The sequence below is a fragment of the Cydia fagiglandana genome, chromosome 17, assembly GCF_963556715.1.
Source record: "Cydia fagiglandana chromosome 17, ilCydFagi1.1, whole genome shotgun sequence".
Taxonomy (NCBI): Eukaryota; Metazoa; Arthropoda; class Insecta; order Lepidoptera; family Tortricidae; genus Cydia; species Cydia fagiglandana.
The window spans coordinates 17,060,580-17,087,255 of record NC_085948.1 but is presented as its reverse complement, the minus strand read 5'-3'; the positions used below and the strand labels follow the sequence as shown (position 1 = coordinate 17,087,255).

Here is a 26,676-nt window from a genome sequence, read left to right as displayed (position 1 = left end):
ATTTTTAAAATCAACAAGCCCCTAAGATAATCCCACAAACTACACCACATACACTACACCAAAACACCCTAAAAAATTGCAGGATATTCCTGTACGTACCTAACAGGAACCCGTGCCGACTTGCAACTGAAATTCCCATACAAATTATTGTGGAGACTTATGGTTAGACAGTGATTTGATAATTGTTCATTGGTTTTGTGTTCGTATTTATATGGCAGTATTATACAAGCTCGATAATAATAGTCGATATGAAAAAAATTGTAAAAAGAAGATTTTTTTTTGGTAATGTTCATACATTGTATTTTAGGAGAATCGCATGAAAGTCTACACGGGCTATTTACGGTTACAGGAATGACCGAAAATAATTTGGTATAAAATAAACCGATTTGGGGGTAGGCGTTATTAATTTCGGAAAATCGTAATATAAGGGACACCATACTGCCGTATTCGAACTTCAAGATATTCACAAGAGACGACACATACTAGATCCATTCTAGATACGTTACAGTTTAGATATCAATTAGTTCTCTTTTGCAGCGCAATTGGGGCAACCAATGTCACTTTTACGTTAGATAAGTCATATCCTGTGGAAATCGTTTATGAGTATCTCCAGAATCGCGCAAATGTCAAATTTGACAGGTTAGATTTTAAACATATCGTTATCGTATCTTGGTGATGTCTAAAAGATGTCTAATAGATAGATGTCTATTTCAAAATCCGAATCGGGCCCCTAATCTCGTACTCCTTTATATTGGTGAGAGCGAGATCCACAGCAAATGTCAATTCAATATAAAATCAAGTTGAGAATGTTGAGATGAATGGTTGAATGCCGCTCCAGTAAATCATTCGTTCATTCATTCGCTAGATTTATGCTCGTCTCATTTCCGAACGTTCCCACTTTAACATTCATATTCATTTATATGGAAAAAGCTCTGCAAAACGGAAACATTGAAGTATAATTTTGTAGGCCGAGAGCCACTTAGTATATTTAACTGTCATCGAATATTTCGTAAGTAAAAACAAATTGAAAATGAGCTTTATTAACTGGCTAGGTACCTACGAAATGATAGGTAAATGTAATTAACTGATTAAAAAAAATAATTTACCGACCAATCAGAAATGGGCAAAATTTATTGGAATGACGAATAACGACTACGAATAACAAATTTTATCGCAAATGACGAATAAAAATGACGGATGATTATTCTTATTTAAATAATTATTCGTCGCGAATAAAAAAATAGTGAATTATTGTTTATTCGAATGATTATTCCGATAAAAGTTTATTCGAATGATGTCCATCTCTGATACCAATACTCTGTGCATGTTATCTACTCTGAGCATAGTTAGCTTGGTCCGACTTTACTGACATAGGTAGTTGCCACACAATTGCCAGGTGCCTCAGAGACAGCAACTCATTTGCAATGTTGAGATTACAGTAGTTGCCACACAATTGCCAGGTGCCTCAGAGATAGCAACTCATTTGCAATGTTGAGATTGCATATGCATGAGATTTAGAGTTCCGTCACGTGGCCATCATTGGCTCACTCCGTGCCAAAATACAAACCTCAGTAGCTTAGTATCCAAATACGTCAAATTATTTGAAAACATAATTGATATTGTTTCTCTGCATGGTATTTGCAATGAATAAATGTTATCATACGTTCGCGATAAACTCTGTAAAACTACTGGATGGATTTTCATGCGGTTTTCTCCTATCCATAGAGATTCATGAGTTAGGTGTATAATTTGTTAACCCGTGCGAAGCCGGGGTGGGTCGCTAGTTTAGAGTTAGACCAAGAAGAGTCTGCAGCGGTTTTGATAGCCCACGCAATGCAAGTGTTATTTATACGTCATAATTTCATAGAAGTTTGACGTTTAAAATAACACTTGCACAGCTTGGGCTATCAAAATCGCTGGAGACTTTTCTTGGTCTAACTCTAGTACTAACTTAACCCAACCAATTTCCAGCAATAACGAAGCAAACATCCCACAACCCCTATACTCTTAACCGACTAATTTACACGCGCCAGCCTAACCGGGTTTTTTCGGCCACATCAGCTCTGAGTTACATGCGCCATTTCTCACGGTCACTACACGGTTCGAAACTGAATTAAGTACGATATACAGGGTAGCATACATAGGGTAGCAGGGTAGACAGTTATGGGAAGTTTGAAAATATTGGGATGTGTATTAGTTTCAACCAATGATCTAGAATAATTGACTACTGCTGATTGGCTGACTGACTGGAGCTCAAAAATGACCCCGCGGCTATTGTGCTTCGAGCGACGAAACTGCACAGCGCGTAGTTTGACAACGCTTAATATTGTAGGTTTGGCATATAAACTTTTTTTAGTCATTAAAAACTTTTATTGACTAAAGCCACAACTTTTTTTAGTAGCGAAAAATTGTGCATTCGATAAGGTTGCTAGGGTGTTAGTGGAAAAACCGCGGGCGACAGTTCATTCAATAGTTTTGCTTTTAGCAGTACGAGGCAGGGAGTTTTTGGAGAAAAGCATAATTTAGGATTGTCAACCGCCTAAGTAGTCCTAAATCCTTTTATGCCCACAAGAGACTACTATTGAATGAAATAAAATGTATTTATTTGTCAGAATATGGTACATTGATGTGATCTTAAATAAGAATTAATGCAAGTTGCATCATATTCTACCGTGAAGTCGGTGTACAAATATTTTTACTTATATAAATTTCTTATATCTATATCTTTGGTTTACACTATTGATTCATTTTGATTTGTCATCCTGTATAACTAGGGTATTTAAGTCATTTTGTAGTCGATGGAAGAAAAGGGGCAGCAAATAAATCGAGCACTCGTAAACTCACAGGTCGGCGACTCTAAATCTTTTGCGGGCTTTCGCACGACAAAATCAATTAATTTGTTCGATTCCCTGGAGTTGGAGCTCTTATTTGTTGAGTTAGTTGTATAAGCGTTATTAAAACGTTACACCGAAGTCATTTTAAATGGTTAATCTAGGAAATATCGTGGTTGTGATGAATTTTAAAAGTTTTTACGATTATATTAGATGTAACGTATCGGTCTTTTGTTTTTTGAAATCATTTATATATTTATTTATTAATAATATATTTACACGGCATTATAGACAAGTCAATACACCGAGAAATAAAACATAGCAAAATACACAGTATACAGTAAACACTTGAAATATATAAGGCAATCATATAATAATTAAACTATTGTAACGGTTATTTTGAATAAATTCCGGCCTTCGTCGGAAAACTGGTCTAATCCCAATAGTTTTGACATCGTAACAAACTTGATCAACTCCAGAACTTCAATAATAAAGCCAATTACACATCAAAGGCGGAACATTGTCGGTGTTCCATTATTTCCATCGCTCATTACGGTTTGTTTACGCTGCCCCGGGCTATACGACGGCGCGCGGTGGGACAGCCAGCGGTTCTATAAACGCTGAGTAAAGGGGCCCACTGATTAACAGTCCGCCGGACGGTATCGGCCTGTCAGTTAGAACAAAATGTAGACAGTTCCGAACAACTGACAGGCCGATACCGTGCGGGGGACTGTTAATCAGCGGGCCCCTTATAAGTCAGAATTTTACGAAAACGACAACTAAAGAGTCATAATCGTGTTCCCACTAGTAGTAGATTTACACGAAGAGACAATTGAAAAGTTGCATCTGAACAATCCGAGTTTAGTCTCAATGTTTTCCTTTTAAATAGTTACATTTTCTTAGTTCTTCTCATCTTATGTTTACCTAATCAAGTATTTACGCCTACAAAATATAAAGCGCCACGGAAATCCATCTAAACCATTACATAACCCTTATTTAAGCTTAACATAACAGTTATTGTCCACCATTTAAATGGCTATTATACAACCGTAATAGAACCTTAGGATGTTATTTGTAGGAAATTAAAGCCATGTTAAGGCACTGTAATAGTCACTTGGGGTTGTTTGTGGAATTAATTGAGTGTTCAAAGTGGGTGATACTGTTTAATGAATGTACCAGAATTAGGTATGTTGACGATATATAATTTGGAGTATTTGGACCGATGTCTCGAACAACTTATATGGCAAATCGCACGACGTAACGGCACCACCATTTTTTTTGATATTTCACTGGTAAGTTGTGATACGAATGCTTAGCGAGCCTATGAGACGTATCAGCCTAGCCAGCCCATTATACAAGTAAGCTTAAAGAGCCTATGATACGAATGCTTAAGAGCTTATGTTACAAAAATTCTTAAAGAGCCTATGTTACAAAAAAAAATCGTAAAGAGCCCATGTTACAAATCTGCTTAAAGAGCCCATGTTACGAATATGCTTAAAGGGCCCATAAAACGTATCAGCTTAAAGAGCTTATGGTACAAATGCTTAAAGAGCCCATATTACGAATCTGCTTAAAGAGCCCATGTTACGAATATGCTTAAAGAGTCCATAAAACGCATCAGCTTAAAGAGCTTATAATACAAATTCTTAAAGAGCTAATATTACAAATCTGCTTAAAAAAAAACCCATGTTATAAATTTCCTTAGAGGTCATGTTACAAATCTGTTAAAAAGCTCTATAATACCAATTAACTTACAGAGCCTATAAATTAAAGTTGCTTATAGAGAGCCCATGATTTAGAGTTACTCAAAGAGCTGAACAAATAAATAAAAGTCTAGTTGAGATGTGTGTGCTAAGAGCTGTTAGTTTATCTACGACATCTGCATGATGTTTTCCTTCAATAACTGTTATTCCTTTAAGAGCTGACAATTATTATAGGATGGTTGCTTTAAGAGCTTATAATTATCCATAAGATTAAAAAAAGGCTGAAAGTACCTAGTCTACAGTTTTCAGTTAGAAGTTGTTATTTGCTTTAAGAGCTGAGAGTTGCCTACAAAATATTTACTTTAAGAGCGAATATTTTATTTGTCTACATGATGTTTTCCTTTAGAGGCTGAGATTTGTTTCAAGAGCTGACAGTTACCTACAAGATGTTTGCTTAATGAGCTGACAGTTACCTACAAGATGTTTGCTTAATGAGCTGACAGTTGTCTACAAGATGGTTGCCTTAAGAATTTATATTTGTCTACCTGATGCTTTTCTTCAGGAGTTGATGCTTGCTTAGAGAGCTGAGTATTGTCTACATCATGTTTCATTTAAGAACTGATATGTGTCTATATGACATTTGCTGTAAAGGGTCACTCTTGACTACATGATAATTCTTCAATTCTCCTAAAATAAAATAAAAAGAGATAGTACACGGTTAGATATAATACGAGCGGACGACTGCTTATTGCCTGAGAGCTGATGATCACATTAATGATACCGTGATAACATAATACAAAAAAAAACTACAATAATTACTACAGTGCTTAAAGAGCTTTACTGCAGAAAAAAAAACTGATGTGGCCTAAAGGGGTCTCAACATCAGCATATGACTTGCAACTGTAACAGATGCCAATTGGCTTATGTTTTGATATTTGTAGCCCAGTCAACGGAGTCGCTGAGTACCAGTAGGCTACGTCACGATTCCCTTTAACCGATTGGGGAGGTGCGCGAAGACGGAAGTGCTGTGGTGCTACTTGCTGACCTTCGTGGGCGAAGGTTTTTCATCAGGAGGCCGAACTGATAACCGATTATGTGGTTTGCTCGAACGCAGCCCTACGGTGGTGTCAATGCTGACACTACGATGGGCGCGACCCGGACTGTCAGACGAGCATCGCCCGCCATTACTGCGTCGGAGTGTGATTTACTTGAAGCTACGCCTGTTTTCCATGTTTTATGTATTAAAACCTTTATTTAATGATGTATGGTGTTTTCTTCCTAACAGTTGCAGGGGGGCAATTTCGAGTGCGGGTAAATTTCAACTAATCGTAATAGCTTCTATGTTTTACATTATTGACTAGTCACACACAACACATCTTTTTTGCTATCTGGCTGGATATATATGGTAGTTTAGATAATAATGTAAATTGTAAAACATGGAAGATATTTTTATTAGTTGAAATTCGTCGCAGTCAAAATTGCCCCCCCACCCCGCACCTTACTTGTAAAATTTCTAAAAGTGTTCAGTGAAAGATACTGCGATTGGTTTCAATATAAATAACAACTTAAAAAAAAAAGTTTTCTTTTCTCCAGTCATGGACAGTTCCTGTTTTTTAAAACAGGGAGAAATTACTGTGACGTCGAACTTAACCAGCTTTATGACCCTAGTTTAAGGTATAGTTATTTCAGTAACACGTGTAACTATTACCCCAAAACTCGCCAAACACGGTACACTCGACGTCAAAGATACGTTTACCTACAATTTTTCATATTACTTCTTTCTAATAAGGCGAAAAATGTAAACATATCTTTGATGTCGATTGTACTACATCCCAAGACATTTGATATTAGCCAGTCAGAAACTTGGAGTTTTTAATTGACATGAAACTGAAATCCCCGATTCCCGCTAACTTCCGTGGCTTGAATACTGTGTACCTACCGTGGTGTAATTAGTGGTGGCCACGGGAAATTTCCTGTGGGAATATTTTTGGCAACATTCTCATTCTGCAGTGTGACCAAGTAGGTATAGGTCGGTGATATGTGATCAAAGAAGAGAAAATTGCGCTTCGTGTTCGCATAACATTCACATGAGAAAAATTATTAATGAAATTTCATTTCATACAAAATCTCCCATTCTGACTCTCTATTTTATTTTTCAGGGACAAAATGACAAGATGCCCTTAATTTCCAATATTCTTTTGAGTTGGAAACCCCGGGATTTTCCCGGGAACATTTCCATCATTAGGTATAATCTACAGGGAGTGGTAGGGACCACTCATGCTGGTTCAATAATTAATGAGATTAGCGCACCGGCCAACGCTAATATATTATTTGAGTAAATATAGTTCAACACTAGAAATTGCGCAATATTCCCTTGAGTGGCGATTTTCCCGGGATTTCCGTAACCCCGGGATATTCCCGTGGCACATCACGGGATGTAATCCACGGGGAGTTGTAGGGAGCACGCGTGCCGGTTTAATAATGAAATTAGCGCACCGGCCACCGTTGTATATTGTACTCGTTTATTGGCGCTAGTTAGCTAATGCTGGAGGCGTGTCCGCAATTTCCAAATATTATACCAACATGACAGAAATACCAGTTTTTTAAACGGCGGTTTTGTAAACGGTGGTTTTGTAAACGGCGGTTTTGAAAACGGCGGTTTTGTAAACGGCGGTTTTGTAAACGGCGGTTTTGTAAACGGCGGATTCTTACAAAACGCCTGCGACTGCGACATATAATTATATTAATGTCGTTATTGATAAACGGCTTACGCGGAATCGTTTGCCTTTGTCTATAGCCTTTTGACTTATGTATGTATTTGTAAGAAAGAGACAAAACATAATTTAATATAAATATCTTATCTTATCTTATTGTTTCTCGGGGGCCCTTGATCTTTTGTGCAACTACCCCCTAGAAAAGATCTGTCAACTACTCAAGAGCTTTTCCCACCATATCCATGTGTCGGATGATGGAGCTCATGGGTAGCATTTTGAAGTCCTTTGGTTCCAGGTATCCTGCTCCAATGTCCTTCATTCTTTGTCTGGCGAAGGCGTGACATTCACACATTAAGTGTTTCACTGTCTCTTCCTCTTCGCCACGCATACGACAATCGGTGTTGTCAGAGTGTCCCATCTTGGCCAGAATTCCTTTGACCCCGCCCCGTAATGGCTGGTAAACACCCCCGTTATGATTTGAATATAAATAAATCAGGTCCGTAAAGTTTTATGAATTAGGGGTATTATTATATAGGAATCGAATATGACCTTGATTTATAAACTTCGCGATCATATAATTTGTGTCATTTGTGTCATAATATTTCACCTTCACTTTACTATCACTCGTAGTAATTTGAATGAATAAAATATTAATCTTTCATTCACTGACTGACGTGAATGGAAACATGAATGAATAAATCCCCGCGTGATAGTTGATGTGACAGATGTATTAGAGTGAGTGCGGAACGAATGAAATGAATGGAATTCTGAGTGGTAGGCTTTTGGGGAATGAATCAGAACGTAGAATATATAACTGAGTTATTAATTTTAATGGATGTTTGTGTCAAATTTGATAACTATATTAAAACGGTTTGAGAAAAACCGGCCAAGTGCGTGTCGGATTTGCCCACAGAGGGTTCCGTACTTTTTAGTACCTATTTACATATTTGTTGTTATAGCGGCAACAGAAATACACCATCTGTGAAAATTTCAACTGTAGTGTGTTCGTAGCTAGCTACGACGGTTCATGAGATACGACATAGTGACAGACAGACAGACAGACGGACAGTGGAGTCTTAGTAATAGGGTACCGTTTTTACACTTTGGGTACGGAACCCTACAAATTGAGAATATTATAAATCGAATAAACTAACAAAAATCCAGTAAAATTTCTTTGTATTAGGTACAATATCAAGCAACGAAAACTAGTACTAGTATGGACAATTGTACATGTCCCTACCATCAAGTGTCATTATATGGAACTTGTTAACTATGTAAACAAACCGCCATATTGAAATTGTCTCTGAATGATGATTTTACTAATGACTTTTGTTTACATAGTTAGCAAATTCCATAGAATGACATTTTAGGTAGGTATTATCATTGTCACAGAATAGAGTAAAAAATTCTTCGTTAAAAACAAAAAAAAAAAACTTGGCTTTTATGACTGGAGTAGGTGCCAATTTGGCAAAGTTTTTGAATCCCTGCCGGGCGTTATATTAACTTTTTTATCGACTTTAGCACTTTTCTCACTTATCCCGTCGGCTTATAACATTCTTCCCAAAGAGAGTACCTTAGGCTAAAAGTATGTTAAAGTTCTGATAGCAATTTTTAGTACTTTCTTACTACTCAGAGGACAGAAAAACCGGGCAAGTGCGAGTCGGACTCGCGCACGAAGGGTTCCGTACCATAATGAAAAAAAAACCGGAAAATAAATGAAAAAAAAAAGGTCACCCATCCAAGTACTGACCACGCCCGACGTTGCTTAACTTTGGTCAAAAATCACGTTTGTTGTATGGGAGCCCCATTCAAATCTTTATTTTATTCTGTTTTTTAGTATTTGTTGTTATAGCGGCAACAGAAATACATCATCTGTGAAAATTTCAACTGTCTAGCTATCACGGTTCGTGAGATACAGCCTGGTGACAGACAGACGGACAGACGGACGGACGGACAGCGAAGTCTTAGTAATAGGGTCCCGTTTTACCTTTTGGGTACGGAACCCTAAAAAGGACATAATTATTTCAATGTTCAAGTCTTTTCCGTGGACAACTAGACATTTAAAAGTTAAAGGCTTTATTTAAATGTAGTTAGTAAGTAGTCACTAGTTAGTGGCATCTTCATGGGTTTATGTACTAATTGATATTACAATAAATTAATACTAATTACATAATAATTATTTAGACATAGATCGTTTTTATTCAACAACACATTAAATTGTCATCACATGAGATTACATGATTTTTAGGGTTCCGTACCCAAAGGGTAAAACGGGACCCTATTACTAAAACTTCGCTGTCCGTCCATCCGTCCGTCCGTCCGTCCGTCTGTCTGTCACCAGGCTGTATCTCACGAACCGTGATAGCTAGACAGTTGAAATTTTGACAGATAATGTATTTCTGTTGCCGCTATAACAACAAATTTAATACTAAAAACAGAATAAAATAAAGATTTAAATGGGGCTCCCATACAACAAAACGTGATTTTTGACCAAAGTTAAGCAACGTCGGGAGTGGTCAGTACTTGGATGGGTGACAGTTTTTATTTTTTTTGCTTTTTTTTGTTTTTTATTTTTTTGCATTATGGTACGGAACCCTACGTGCGCGAGTCCGACTCGCACTTGCCCGGTTTTTATTCAACATCACATGAAATTGTCATCACATGAGATTACATGATTTTTATGCTAGGGCTCTAGCAAGGCAAATATTTTAATCCTATAGAAATCTCCTATACCTACTCAATACAACTCGAGCCCACCCGAAAACCATCCCTTAACGCCATTCGTACGCTCATTACCCCTCAATACAACCGATTATCGGCGCTAAACCAATTTATTTCCCGCCTTTTCCCATATCACTGCTTTTATTTACCAAACTTACAAAGAATTCGCTGCAATGAAACCAGTTTAATGTTTATTTATCGACTAACTAGCTAGATGTCGCTGTAACGAACAAAGCGGTTTCTACATCGCGTTAACGATATTTTTACAACTATTGTATATAAGGGTTGAAAAATTAATAAAAAACTTATATGGCAAAAAATGTGTCAGTAGAAAAAGTTGCGAAATATAAATACGATCAGTATTAAAATTTCGCAACTCCGTGCCTATTACATTTCTTAATTTGCCACCTTTGGCTTTGCCATAATTTAGTTAAATTGCTAGCCCTTACTATATAGTTTTTCTACATGGCTACCCGCATATCCATTCGTCTACTCTTTTTCGAAAGTAATCACGTACGCCTAAAATGGAGTTGACAAAATAGGTACAGCCGGGCTAGCACATGATTGGCGCGACAGTATCTCGCGGCGATATAGACTACCCGTCCCTCTTTTGTTAACATACTTAGTAAAAGACGGGTAGTCTATCTCGCCGCGAGATACTCGGCTCGATTCGGAAAATAAATTAGATTTCGACTAGATTTCAACAAGTTACGATATGGACAATTTAAAGATATTTGTAAGATAGATATGGCAAATTTGACGTTTCCGCGATTCTGGAGGTCCTCTTGAACGATTTCGACAAGTTATGACTTAGATATCCAAGTCACATCTAGTCGATATCTAATGTAGTTGATCTCTAAATTGTCTCTAGATCTTGTGATTATCTCGAAATCCGAATAGGCCTGACTGTCGCGCCAATCGTGTGCTTGGCCTACTGGTTTCTTTCATGCGATGAGTTCGCAAAGCGATGAAAATAATTTCCAAGTACTTATCAATAATGAAACGTCATATCTACATTTAATTTAATGTACGCTTAGGCCTTTTCAAACTATCACTTCAGGTGACCGGAATAATACAATCTTATCTTTGCGTGCGGAAAAATTTGGAACTAATAAAAACACCTACGACGTTCTATTAAACAGTTGATGGTGACGCCTCGGTCGATTGTTTTTTGTAAGTTTGTACCTATTTTGATTCATAAAATTTTAGTAGATACGATAAAACTTGTTAGTTTAACGTTTTTGTGCTTAACGTAGTTATAAATAGGGTTGAAATTGGTATGAATTTAATTCGATAATAAGACTTTTTGTTTTCGTGTAGAGTATGTTATTAATTTCTTACGGTAGCTATTAACGTGGACAGGTTATTATTTGCCAATGATTTGTGCTTTGATGGATTTTTATATGGCTCTGACAATGTTATTAGGAGTGGCTTTCAGTAATTTGAGTTCTCCTTTTGGGATATACTGTGGAGTGGACGTCGAAATATAGCAAACTTAATTACAATAGGGTATTTAAAATAAGTTTTTGGCAAAAATTTCATTTTTGGTACAAGCTTTTATCGCTGACTGTACTTTTCTTACGACAGACAACTTTACTAATACTCATCGAGACAATTCTCAAAGTCCCAAACACAATTAGGTTGCGTTGTCTCATCATAAAGTTCCTATGGCCACCTCCTGTCTCCATCATCAGACCAGCTCGATGGTACCATAACCTCGTGCCGCCCAATGTGCAATACATTGTACAAAGTGACACTCAGCATAACTGCCCAGACTTTAGAAATTAAATTCAGAGCTAAACGCCCAGTGTACAATACGCAGTACATAAAAGTTTATCAGATGTAAGTTTTAAATTTTCGCGCATAATTCGAATTTACCTAGAGGTCGTGAATGGTCGGTTCAGTGGCGACCATTTTGATAGCTGACGTTTGACAGATATTCATAGACAAGTGTTGTACTTCCGCAATTATTCAAACACGCGCGACACATGGGTATATAATCTTAATTTATTAAATGAATCATGGCTTTTATCGTTTAGAGAGTGACATAAAAATTATCCTAAATGTTTGTTTTATTGAAATATACTGTTATTTTTTTACAAAGGCACAAATAAACATTTTTTTTTCTTAATCGTAATCGATTATGTTCATCATATTGCACATTGGGCACTACTGTTATAAAAATACATAATTTAACCTACAACTGAAGGTTCTTTTTTGATAGTTTATTTTAGTTCTGCATGATGATTTACTTGTTGAATACGAGCTGGAAGACTTTTTGCAATCACACAATAAAATTTGTGATCCTGGATACTAACCTTCTGGTGATGAACCAGATATTTACAGTCTTAGTGAAAAATAAAGTTTCTAAGGCAGTGATACTGAAACACAGCAAACATACAATAACTTATATATAATTAAGAAGGATATTAAGTTGTATGTTAAGGAAGTTTATTAACTATTTTTCAGACCTTGTTATAAAGAATTTCGATGTCAAATATGAATGTTAACATACATAAAAAAGTAGCCCAATACAAAAAAAAAAAATTCTAATAATTTTTGACTTACGTGGCTTATTATGTAACTATTTAAGCAGAATAATAATAGTCAGAGGCTACGTTATCGCAATTACGTGCCTTAAAGTTGATTTAAAAAAATATATTTTATTACTTTATAACATCAATCAAAAATCCAATGTACATTTAAATGAACAAAAGATACGAAGGTGGAATTCAGTTTACTGTATTCATTTTTATTCATTTATACCCAGAAAAAAATAAAAAAAATCCTGCTCGAGTTTTGTGTAAAAAAAAAAGTTTTAAGTAAAAAAAATATTATGGCTCATATATTGCACACTGGGCGTTTAGCTGATCTTGCGTTTTTTTTCTTGGGCGGCACGAGGATAATATTGCTTTGTCATCCGAATTATACATGCATGCAAAATTTCAGCTCAATCGGAAACCGGGAAGTGGATTAAATTTAACTTGCAAGATTTGATTACAGACAAACAACGGTCAGGTGAAAGTAGGTATAAATAAAAGCTTGTAATAAATTATTTTACACCAGGCATGCAAATAAAGCACCAGATAATTATTAGAAAAACACAGATAGGAGTTATTTTTAAACACAAGTTCTATTTAATAAATCGGATAGAAATATAAAAAACAGGTGAGTTGACCGTGACGTCACGATGTAATGTTTCATATAAATTTCATATTAGCAAATCGTTTTGACTGTTCTAAATAATGCAAAAAAAAACAAAAAAAAGCAAAAAAAAAACGGTCACCCATCCAAGTACTGACCACTCCCGACGTTGCTTAACTTTGGTCAAAAATCACGTTTGTTGTATGGGAGCCCCATTTAAATCTTTATTTTATTCTGTTTTTAGTATTTGTTGTTATAGCGGCAACAGAAATACATCATCTGTGAAAATTTCAACTGTCTAGCTATCACGGTTCGTGAGATACAGCCTGGTGACAGACGGACGGACGGACGGACGGAGGGACGGACGGACGGACGGACGGACGGACGGACAGCGAAGTCTTAGTAATAGGGTCCCGTTTTACCCTTTGGGTATGGAACCCTAAAAAGTAACTGATTTGACTGTAGGATTTAAAATACCCTATTACTCACAGGCTATTAATTAATATATTTTTGGGAAATTTTACCTTTGTTTCCTACTTCTTTCCTAGGTACTAACGTAAGTTTGTTTATATGGTGGTTATAACGCACATATGTACATAGATAATTAGAGATGTAAGCGTCTTTACGCTACTGTGATCGCTTATTAATCTTATTATAGACCCGGACGTTTATGAGAATACTCTATACACAATGCGTAGTGTGATTGTAATATAAAGAAAATAGAATTTGTGTAAAAAATAAGAAGGACTTAAAAATGATCGCAATAAAAATAAACTGACTCGAACCTTTTTGATTATATCCGAATTTAAAATCTTCACTCCGTCAGTACCGTAAACCTCTATAAACTCCTTAATACAAAGATCAAGGCTTATTTCGAGCCTAACCCACTCGGAATAGCTCTTAAAGAAATAAAGATAGATTCTTTGGCGGGAATTTAAAAAAAGTAGACGGAAAATTTTCGCTCCAACTTTTAAAAATTGTTATTTATTAGTTTAAAGTAGTTTAAACTGACTTAACTTGTATATATTTAATGTTAAAAGTTGTAAATAATTATAGATAGTGTTTTAACAATGGGAGATAACGAGGGGGGCGGGGAAAACCCGCCCACCCTCAAGCGCTCCAAAACCGACGGCCAAGGCGGCACGGACGATGGCGGCGGGGGTGAGCAAACTAATAGTGCTTATTTACCGTACTTTAAACCGGACTACAAAAGACTATACCCTGAGAACTCGGGAAAACTAGAGTTTAAAGTTTTTGTAGAGCATGTGGACGCAAAGGACAGATTGGGAAATAAAAGTCCAATATTTCTCAACCACATATTCACAAATGGCATAAAAGGTGTAACAGCTATACAGCGCGTAAACGCTAACAAAATTGCAGTCGTTTTCAAGCAATATAATAATGCAAACAACTTTCTAAGCAACACTGCATTTTTGACCAAAAACAACATGAAGGCGTACATACCGGCGACCCAAATCGAAAAAACTGGGATAATTCGATTCGTGCCAGTCAATATCTCGAACAAGGATTTATACACAAAGTTGAGCTCTATTTATGAGATCATAGCGGTCCGCCGCTTCACGAAAAAAATCGGACAGGATCGTGTTCCCTTACAGACGGTGAGCATTACATTCTTGTCGCATGTACTACCGGACAATGTACAGTACGATTTATTCTCGTACCGAGTATTTGAATATGTGCCTCCACTACTGCAGTGTTTCAAATGCTTTAAATTTAATCATGCAGCTAAAGTATGTAACGGAAAACAGCGTTGCTCCATTTGCTCGGGCGACCACTTTTATAAGGACTGTGACAAACCGAATGACTTATGTTGTGCCAATTGTAGCGGCCCCCACTTGGCAATTTCAAAAGCTTGTCCTGTAAAACTTAAAAAAATAATGGAAAAGAAGACAAACATCACATATGCTTCTAAGGCTGACACGAGAAAAGTCGAGTTTCCGGCGTTACCTGACAAAAGCAAAACTGTAAGACCTGAAAAAACACCAAAAACACAATCGCAAAAACCTGTTCCTTCTACATCAGCAGAAATCCCGAAATTTGACATTAAAAAAGAATTGTTACAGAATACAGATTTAATGAATGCACTGGTTAGCACTCTCATAGAATTAGCCAACAAGACCGATTCCAACCCAATCACTAATAGTTCTATTAAAGATATGCTTATTAAAAACATTAAATAATGGATCCTACACACATTCGTATTGCTCAATTCAATATTCAATCTGTTTCAAATAAAAAACCGTTGCTAATTAATTTTCTAAAACTTAATAATATTGATGTTTGTCTTCTTAATGAAACCTGGTTAAAACCAACTACTGCTTTTAGAATACCTAATTATAATATTTACTGCAAATATAGTAAAAATGGACATGGCGGAGTTGCTATACTTGTTAAAAATATATACAAACATACTTTTATACAAACTAACTTTTATGAAAGTATTCAAAATGTAGCGATCTCAATTGTGACTGACCGAGGGCCTTTATCAGTTTTATGTGTGTACTGTCCTCCAAACCGTCCACACATAAGACTAAATAGACTTAAAAATATAATTGAAAAATTACCAACACCTATAATAATATCAGGAGATTTCAATGCACATCATACAGCGTTTGGTTGCGCTACTAACCAATCCCGAGGTAACACACTGTTCGATATTATAAGTGACTTAGACTTATGTATCTTAAATGACGGAAACCCAACTACAGTTACTTACCCTAATCGAAATCCTTCAGCGATCGATGTTAGCTTCTGCAGTGCAAGCATAGCACCTCTGTGCGAGTGGCAAGTCCACGACGACCCTATGGGCAGTTATCACTACCCTACTATAGTTAGTATATTGACCTCTCTTGAAAAATATCAAATAAGTGACCCTATAGATAAATTTAAGTATATATACTAAAGCTGACTGGAGTAAATATAAAGAGCTTTCAGAAGAGGTATTTTCGGATTTTCCTTTAAATGAGAATGATCCTATACAATTATATGACAAATTTACTTCTGAACTCCACCTATTAAAAATACAATGTATCCCAAAACTTACTAAAAATACAAACTTTATTAGCAGACCGCCGGTTCCTTGGTGGAATAAAAAATGTGAGGATAGTGTCATTAAAGCCTACGAGGCATTAAAATATTACAGGGCGAATCCATCCATAGAAAATTATATTACGTACAAGAGACTTGTTGCTCTTAAAAAACGCACAATAGCAGAGGAAAGAACTTGTAGTTGGCGTAGTTTTTGTGCTTCTTTAAATCGATGTACACCTATTGGGTTAATATGGAACAATATTAAACGTTTTAAGGGATTAAAATCTAAACAGATAATTAAAAATGATGAATTTATAGAACCATTTATAACTAAACTAACCCAAGGTTGTAGTAACGATTCTAGCTCTATAGAAAGTTTATTTGAAAGTAACAATGATAATAATGAGTCTAAGTACCTTATTGAACCTTTTACTTGGGAGGAATTCATTGTAAGTCTGCAATCTAGGAAAAATACTACCCCAGGCTTAGATGATATACCATACCTACTTTTAAAGAAGCTGCATGTTAATGGTCAAAAAGTTTTGCTAAGAATTATGAATTTACTTTGGATACATGGCAAAATACCTCAATCTTGGAAAACACAATGTGTAGTACCTATTTTGAAACCAGATAAACCTCCTAGTGAGGCCAATTCTTATAGACCAATTTCTCTATCATCATGTATTGGTAAGGTTTTTGAGAATATGATAAAGACTAGACTTGATTGGTATGTTGAGGCAAACAACATATTGCCTCCATTTCAAAACGGCTTTCGACGAGGTAGAAGCTGTTCTGACAGCTTCATATCTCTTGTTTCTGATTTAAAATTAGCTAATTATAACAAGTCACATGCTGTTTGTATATTTTTAGATGTACAAGGAGCATTTGACAATGTTGATCCTACAATACTAGTAAAAGTTCTATCTAATATTAATATCCCTGGGAAATTATGCAAATGGATATTTAATTTCTTAGATGATAGAGAGCTATATGTAAAATTTAATAACATATTACATGGACCACGACAAGTTTCCAAAGGCACAATGCAAGGAGCAACGCTGTCTCCTTTACTGTATAATTTGTACACTAGCGAGATAAACTCATTTGTAAATAGTTCTAATGTTAGTATACTGCAATTTGCAGATGATCTTGTAATATATTCTATTAATTCTAATCTAGATGTAGCTAAAGCTCACATTAATAATGCACTTAATGAACTTCATGTTTATTACAATAATTATTTACACTTAAAGATAAATCCTGACAAAAGCAAGTTATTAATATTGAGCAAAGACACAACAAATGTAAATATTGTATATAATAATGAGATTATTAGAGAAGTTCCTTCTCATAAGTTTCTAGGCGTAGTAATAGATAATCATTTAAATTTTGAGCTACATGCTAAGCACATAATTTGTAATTCTGTTAAAGGTTTAAATATTATGAGATGTCTTGCCGGTATATCTTGGGGTGCCGACCCTAAAGTACTGTCCTTACTATACAAAACCCTAGTCAGAAGTCACTTTGATTATAGTTTTCTTGTACATATGAATACTGATCACACACATAAGTTACAAATAATTCAAAATAAGGCAATGCGAATAATATCGGGGGCAATGTGTTCAACCCCAATAAGAGCAATGGAAGTAGAGACAAAAACAATGCCTTTACCTGTCAGATGGGTGTTGTTAGCTTACAGATATTTAATTAAGATATATGCTAAAAATAATCAAAGTATAATAAGAAGAATAAAGGGTCATCCCAGAATTCCTAAGTTAACAGCATTACTCTTACAGGTGGAAGCTAAGTTTAGTAATATATATAAAAATGAAATTTGGCCATGTTATGACGATAGCTTTAATAGTAAACTTTTAAACATTACAGTATGCACAAAATCTATCAATAATAATACTGATTTTCTACATTTCTTGTCACAAATTCCCAATTATTACAAATTATACACAGATGGTAGTAAAGCAGAGTCCCATGTTCGATGTGCAGTGTATGATCCTCAGACTAAATTTGTACAAAGCTTTAGGTTGCATGATTTATGTTCCATATTTACGGCTGAAGCATATGCTGTATTTGAAGCCCTGAAAGTTATATTAAGAATGTCAGAATATAAGCATTTCTTTATTTTCACTGATTCACTTAGTTTAATTTATGGATTACAGAATAATCAATTGCATTATAAAGATAATTTTATATTGTACCAAATTAAAAAGTTGTTATTACAACTGAAAAATAATAATGTAAATATTAATTTTATGTGGATTCCATCCCATACTGGTATAACAGGGAATGAAGTTGCAGACAAAGCTGCTTATTTAGGTATCAACGAATTAGATGTAAGATGTAGTACTAGAATTCCACTAACTGATTGTCAAGCTTCTGTTAAGACTGTTGTGGCTAAGATGTGGATAGATTTATGGACCAAAGATAGAGAGACAAAAGGAAGATGGTACGCTAGTATTCAAACCGACTTACCTGGAAAGCCTTGGTATGAGAAGATAAAGATTGGAAGTCGTAGCTTTATTACCACCATCAATAGATTGAGGTTTGGTCACAACTGTGCACCAGCGCACTTAGCCAGATTTTCGATTATAGCCGATGGTACATGTCCTCACTGCCAGAATGGTAGCGTTGCAGATGTTGAACACCTTATATTTAAATGCCAAGTGTTTGCGTTTGAAAGACTCATCCTTGCAAGTGAATTAAGTGAAGTGTTTGATAATAATGTCCCCCGCCGCCTCACTGATATTCTTAAAAATGTTGACAGTTACGTTCCATTATACAAGTATATAAAAACAACAGTGTTGAAGATATAAAGTGAAGTGTGTTGTAATAAAATTATTAGTGCATTCTTTGCCATTTAACTCTTTAAATGAAGTGTTCTAACAATAGCAAAATAAAGACTTGGCTTAAAGGACTCGCATCCAGGCCATAATTGTTAAAAAAAAAAAAAAAAAAAGAAATAAAGATAACTGGAGAAAAACGCCCCTTCGCAGTACTTTGCCGAGTTTAGAAAGTCACCAACTTATCTGTGCTACTTGTCTGTATCTTCCTCTATGGGTTTAAGGTATGATTTTACTTGACTGAACAGCAAAGTTAAGTTGGTGAACCTGTAGGTCTTTTATTCGGTCGGCGATGTTTTCCTTTTAACCCTTGGCAAAGGCGTTTTTAACTGGGATCGAGGACTGTTGATTTTGGCAGATTAAATACTTTTCACGATTGTTGTTTTTGAAATGCCTATTAAGAATGGAAATATCAAAATTTAAATTAATCTGTTTCCTTTGAAATTCCGATTTGAATGTCAGAAGCAAGATTTTGTAGGAGTCTTAATCAAATATCCATGATTATTTATTAATTTATTAGTTTTTTTTTATCACTTTCACGTCACCCTATAATATAAGATTAAATGAGTTGTATTTAATAACTAGATATACAACAGATACCGAATCAGATATATTTTTCTAGTAAGCCTGCTAGACCGTTAGAAACGTTCTTCTTAACTTTGTTTTTCTGAATTATTTATGTATAGCCGGTATAACAACTTTGTCAATAGACAAAGGCGCAAAATTTTCTATGGTACGATAATAACCTTTAGGCACCTTTTTTGAATGCCGCCTTTTTCTACTGACTGAAATGGCTTGACAAACAATAAATACATAATTAGTCCACCATAGATCTGCACGGATATGATGGCTTTCTTGTGTACGTAACAGCGTGATAAAAAGGTGTCCGACACTTTCTATCCCGCGGTGTTAAAAAGTGATGGTTATTTTATCACGTGGATATGACCATCCAAAATGGGCAGGCAGATATCTATGGTGAAGGAAATCTGTCACAAATTCCATAACTATAGACAGATATGAATTAACTTTGAAAGATTTTAATGTATCCATAAGAAAATTCCGCTCTAAATTCAAAAAGTCTTATGGTGGGTCTTATAAAAGTGTCAGAACACGTTTTATCGTCGGAAAGGCGATATATACGGTGTGACAAACAGCAGACGCGTCTGTTTGTCGCGTTATAGCGTGATAACATACACTCCCGCTACTTTGGAAGCATTTGATACTAACTATTGACCGTAGATAATTTGAGCTGAATCTATTCCGCAACATAGACATCAGGATCCTAGCCAAGATGACAATCGTCTATAGACTAAAAACAAATGAAAAGAAAAATGACGAATTACGAAAAGATACATCGAAATCGGTGAATCCATTTTAGACCTACGATGCCACAGACAGACAGACAGGCTTATAAAATAAAGTTCAAAGTTCAAATATACTTTATTCACGTAGGCCTAGCAACAAGCACTTTTACAAAATACAAAAAATCTTTATTCAGTAATAAAGGACACAATTTTAGCTTACATTTTAGTTCACAACTACTCGTATAATTATAGTTAATAACCTTAGCCGCTAAGTGCCGCTAATGAATTGATTATGAATTGTAAGTAGGTATGACATATATATTATCTTAAGGTAACTATAGATTTTGGTGTCAAACTTATAACCTCCCCCTTTTTTGCGTCAGGGGTTAAAAAGCCTCAGTCATTTCCCGTCGCCTTTTGTTCAATAAGTAACAAATACTCTGTCATCAACGCGACTCCCCGTTTCTGTAAACAATAACTGACATGATTTGTCGCTACTTTTGTCGACAATTTGCACCGACCACGGCTTTTATATGGATTTATGAGCATATAAAGTGACGCCACGTATTTTATAGGCGTTTTTTCGCGGGTTTCCTTCTAAAAGAAGCGGAATTTGGATATAATTTGTAAGTACATTTTCAAATGAAAATTAAAAATACATATATTATTTGTACTCGATCGCTAATCGCTCGCGTATCGAATATTTGGGGACGTACTTAGAATAAGTTTTAACTTAAGTATGTATAATTCAAATTAAAACATAGTATCCTTCTTCCGAATATTTTCACTCTACCGAATGAACGTTAAATAAATGGAATAAAAGAAGATATTAAGAGAGAGAGAGAGAGATTTTATGAATATATGTAAATACATGTAAAAAAGCCTTCATAAAGCGAGTTCAATTTTCCTGTAAATGTATCCTCATCCTCAATGTTTATTTTGTAGTGTCAGACTACCAATATCATTCCCTTTCCATTTATTTTTTGTATTTTTCTGGAACCCAATATTTTGTTTAAAAATTAAGAGACAAAAATAAGATACATATTTATTTTCTGTACTAACAATTCAAGCAGCTCTTAAAAGTTTGTAAATTAATTTGATCTGCCAACAAAACTAAAACGGTACATTAAAAATTCATTTCTAAAATTCCCGTTATGCATACCTAAGCAAAAATTCAGACCGCGTACCAGCATTACTGCCTAAAGTCTGAATTTAAAACTTCAAACACAAATGTAGACGTTCCTTCTTTAAAAATTCTACCGGAACTTTTCTGTACTGCCAGCTACTACATGCACGAAGCTTCAAACTATTTTGCACTTTATAGTTACCTTTTGAAAGTCCAAATTTCACTGAAAACTCCTAAATTCGAATTTTCGTTCCTTTCCGCTAGTTTACTTTATTTTCAACTATATTTCGAAAGTGTTAAGGTGTAAATTGAAATGCGGGAGTTGCTTCGATTATTTTTAAATTTGGGTTCTTAAACGTGTCTGGTTTGCGCTAAGGTATTGGATGATGGGTCTTTTATAGTAAGAACTTTACTATTTCGAATGGAAACGCTTATTTAAGTTCGTAGCAATACGATTAGAGTATTATGTTTTTAAAGTCATTTATAAAAATGAATATTATGATCTTATTTTAATTATCGTTAGTCTTCTAGCCTTTTACGAAAGGCATCTTTGGTTAGAGAAATTTTTAACATAAGTCATTATATTATATATTATCTAAGCATTTATATCTAGTACTTTAATAGCAGTTATTAAACACACTTGTGATAATTACACCTGTTTTAATGATGCACGCGTCAAATAATAACTAAACACAAGTACACGTTTCAAAACACATTTACGACTAGCAATAAACCTGCGTGCGGCATCATTGCATTACGAACGTACCCTTCAAATGTTTTATTAACTTTCGACTTTATTCCATATATAACAAGGTTGATTTTACAACATTTTTGAATTAAGATACGATATTGTTAAAATCGGGTGGATTACGCGTATGTAAATGCACGTTGAATTTCTAAACGCTCCTTTATGGCCATTAATGCCATTATAGACCTTTTAATGATGTCGGCTGCATATTTACGCAAATTGTGTTATGATCTAGTTCGTGATATGTTCATATACAGTGTGGAAAGATAAGTCGGGCCCTGGAGGGAAACTACCTTAAATCCTAAAGCTGGCTCATTTTACTTAAAGGAGACATTCCTTTATTTAAAAAATGAAACAAAACTGCATTCATAGTATTTTTCTTTTTTTCTTCAATTTGGCTTGTCTAAAAAAATCTTGAGTACTAAATATTAGATTTTATGGATATTTTGTACGACAGACGAGTGTAAGACCTAATGTTTCTTGGAGAAATGTTATCATTAACATTAACTGTATCGACTAGTACAATAAAATTGCGAGTTTTTATTTTTTTTAATTTTTAGTCGGTTCGAGTCCCGGGCGAGGCAAGCGAGTTTTAAAAGATCTTTGAATGCAGTTTTGTTTCTTTTTAAAAATAAAGGAATGTCTCCTTTAAGTAAAACGAGCCAGCTTAAGGATTTAAGGTAGTTTCCCTCCAGGGCCCGACTTTTCTTTCCACACTGTATATCAGGGGTCTCCAAGCTTTTTTACCTGAGGGCCATATTGCGCCTCAGAAGCTTTCGCGTGAGCCACCGTCGGTTTTTGTGCCGGGGGAGGGTGTCTGGTTGCTGCTGTTTGGAACAGTTCCACTCTCAATGAATGCTGAACCCTTGGAGCCTGGCTCCCGCGGGCCGGACAGTGGGCACTCGCTTTGCGTGTCGGCGGGCCGGATTGCAACGCGTCGCGGGCCGGGGTTTGGATACCTGATATAGATTCGCAAGGGTTAACAAATTATACACCTAAACCTTCCTCAAAAATCACTCTATTGACAGGTGAAAATTGCATGAAAATCCGTTTAGTAGTTGAGTTTATCCGGATCATACAAACACACAAACAGACAGACGCGACGGGAGACTTTGTTTTATAAGGTGTATTAGTGATTAATAGGATGCAAGGTGAAAAAATATGATGTTGCGACTCGATATGTATTTTAGTCAAAATCTAAAAAACGGAATCGACAAAAAACAAATTACGATTATCGAACCTGCTCTGCTCTACTTGCTTTGTTTCCTATAGATTACTTTATTTCTTAGCCCGTTAATCCCGTTATAGTGTCCCACTGCTTGTCCCGCTTGTTGTGTTTTGTTTATTATTATTATTGGGGTGTTGTGGGCCTTTGAGTGCCGCTTCGACAAAGCTGTGCTCGATTGTGACGGCCCTTTAAAGTTCACTACTAATGCCCGTTGAATCCAGGAAATTCCAGATTCTTTGGGCCGTGATGCTCTGTAAGTACCTCATTGGGTTTTCTAGCATATATACATTTCTGTAGAGGTTAGTGGCAGTGTCTATTATTTTTGATCTCGAGGATATTTCGCTATCAGATGGTCTTGCTTTCACATTTGGTATCCAGGTTTTTGTCAAATTTAATTCTTTGTAACCTTTTTTCAGGCTTCCGGTGGAGGACAGGTGTTTTTCAATTATCTTCAATCGATGGGCTTCGTATTCTTCTTTAATTTTTTTATGTATTATTTTGTATAGGTTACTGAGTTCATGCTTTTCTTCCTTTGTTCGTGGTTTTTTATTTTGCAGCTCTATCCTTCTATTTAGTAGTAAGCTTGTGTTTTCAGAAATAACACTTTTTGGTTTATTGCTTAATTGCTTTATGCAGCTAATAGAATCAATGATACATTTTTTTATATTTGAGTAGTATATAGGGTAATGTTTTGTTTACAAATTAAATTAAAAAAAATTGACCCCAGCATCTCTATATTCTCTATCAGCCAACAGCCGAGAGCCCGAGACCATTCATTTCATTCCGCATCTTAACTGCCGGTTTGACCCACTTTAACTTTGACGTTTGAATTAACGCGATTACTGGAACTCTTAAGTTTACGCCTGACGCCGTTCATGTTTTCTGCCTTTATTTGAGGAAAATGGTAATGAATTATAAAGGGCCTTTATTTTTGTTTATTTCTTGGATAAATTAAGAATAAAATACACAATAGGCCTTGTCATTATAACAAAGGAAATTATGTACTGAAAGTGTTTTTGAACAAGTTTTCTTTTATAGTGCACTTGTATCGTAGTGTACAGTCGCTATCAGATATATCGGAGCGGCCAAGGTGTTCACAATATCTGAACACGCACTCTAACGCCCTGACAATAGAGGCGTGTTCAGATATTTGTGAGCACCTTGGCCGCTCCGATATATCTGATGGCGACTGTACTATTTATACAACCTTTTACTGTACTATTTACTGCATCTCGCTCGTACTGACATATTAGTGCGAAAAAGATATATAGAAAGTAGGTAAATTACGTTCACGATAGCGTTTGTGTCAATGCCAAACTGATGGTAGCCGTACTGATTGTCAGGGTCTTAGAAACGTGTAATATGTTTTGAAACGTCGGTTAAGTTGGTTTGTAAAGATTTTTTCACCACACCAGCTCGGAAAGGCTTACTTTGCACTTCGAAAACTGATAGCAAAGTTGCATTTTATTCACATGTGAGACAAAGTAATCAAATGCAAATTTTGAGTTAGTTTCTTATGTTTGCTGGTAAAATTGACTTTTAAATGATGATTTTGGATGACAAATATTTAATAACATTGATTTGGTTTTGATTTGGTTTGATTTTGTTTGATATTTTACATTTAAAATTTGCTTCGGGTTGGTGTGTTGAAAAATTTTGGGTCCAGGACACATTCGTCACTCTCACAAAAACGCAATTTTACATTATTAGGTCACTTTCGGCACTAGTGATGTTTCACTCGGGGGCAAATTTTGTTTAACCCTCGTGCTTTAAACCCTCGCAACGCTCAAGATTCCATTTATCGAACCACTCGCTACGCTCGTGGTTCAATTTTGGAATCTTTCGCTTGCTCGGGTATCAATATTAGCACGAGCGGTTAAACAACAACTTTGCCCCCTTGTAAAACAAATAACTATCCTGAACTTGACAACGACAGTACCTACTACCTACCCATGAAAGTTTTTTTCTATCGACTCGACTGTTTAAATTTAGGTACTTTTATGTATTTATAAAATAAATGGCAACACTGTAATGTATTATTGACTAAAATTTAAGTTAGAAAAGAAAGTAAAAATTACCTAGTGTAGCTACAATTTTGTCGGACACACAAAACAAATAGTTTCTGGCCATTAAGTTATTACTCGTACCTCTAATTACTCCTATAGTGTTCGGATTTTAAACTTCCAACGACAATTGTCGCTTGAAATCTTTATTTTCACTTACGTACAAAATCCAACTTTATTTACAGCAGCACAGCGTCCATTTTCTATTTTTGCAGCAAGACAAATACGAGGTTGAGAAGTTACTGGTCACGTTAGTTTCTTTGTTCGGTTCCATTCGTTCCTTCATTCGTTCTTTGTTCCATTCGTTCTCGGGACCGTAATTTCATCAGTTGTTTGCGGAAAGCGCGTGTCTATTGTTTTTGCTTATTCGGTTAGGGTTGGGTTACCTTTTGCTTTCTGTAGTTTCGTATGTTGTGAAGAATTTCTAACTAGTTCTGTTGTTGAGTTGATTTCAATTGGGTAAGAGGGGACATGTCATGTCAAATAAGTTACCTATGCTACTTCTACGATTGATTCAGGGAGGTGCAAAATTGACGTTTTTATACTAAAATAGTGAATTTGTACACGTTTTATGTATGTCAAAAAAAAACCGTGAAAACATCACACTGTAACTATTAAAACTACATTTGCAAGGGATGATACTAATCAAAATTTTGATAGTATTAAAGATGGCTCAATAGCATTAAATCATGAAAATATGTCTAATTTTGATTTATTTTCCTTGAAACGTTCAAAATACATGACTTAAATTGTAAAATTAAATATAACACTGCAAATTGCCTATGAACATAAGTTAAAGTACTTCAAACACAAAGTAAATCAGGTAAATAAAAAATAACATATACAAAAAATGCTTCATAATGTCGGAGTCCTGAGGAAATAAACAAATAAAATAACACTAACATTGAAAGAAGTCAATTATTAGTTTATAATGAAAAAAAAAAACCATTCAACAAGCAAGAACTAAGAACTTAACGCAAACACCACTCGCTACGAGTTATTTTTCTTTTTAACACAACTGTATCAAGGAGATTAAGTAACGGAACACAGAAAGTGGGCAAACTAATTTACTGGCAACTCTGTTTGATTTATTTAAGGGCTTTCCTCTGATTGCCTTTGATACTAAAGAACCGGGATAAGGATTGCAACTTGAGAAAAATAAGTAGTTTAGTTTTAATCTTTTTCGAA

The 26,676-nt window shown here is 35.4% G+C and overlaps 1 protein-coding gene and 1 long non-coding RNA gene across 2 annotated transcripts in view; both read right to left on the bottom strand.

The window, feature by feature from the left end:
* The window catches only part of LOC134672615 (uncharacterized), a 299,268-nt gene that overhangs the window by 31,528 nt on the left and 241,064 nt on the right, over positions 1 to 26,676 (bottom strand). The window lies entirely within an intron of this gene.
* LOC134672620 (uncharacterized) lies at positions 18,006 to 19,125 on the bottom strand. Its single transcript, XR_010099355.1, has 2 exons — positions 18,652 to 19,125; positions 18,006 to 18,257 (listed from the first exon to the last, which is right to left on the bottom strand). It is a non-coding gene; the product is annotated as an uncharacterized LOC134672620 (long non-coding RNA).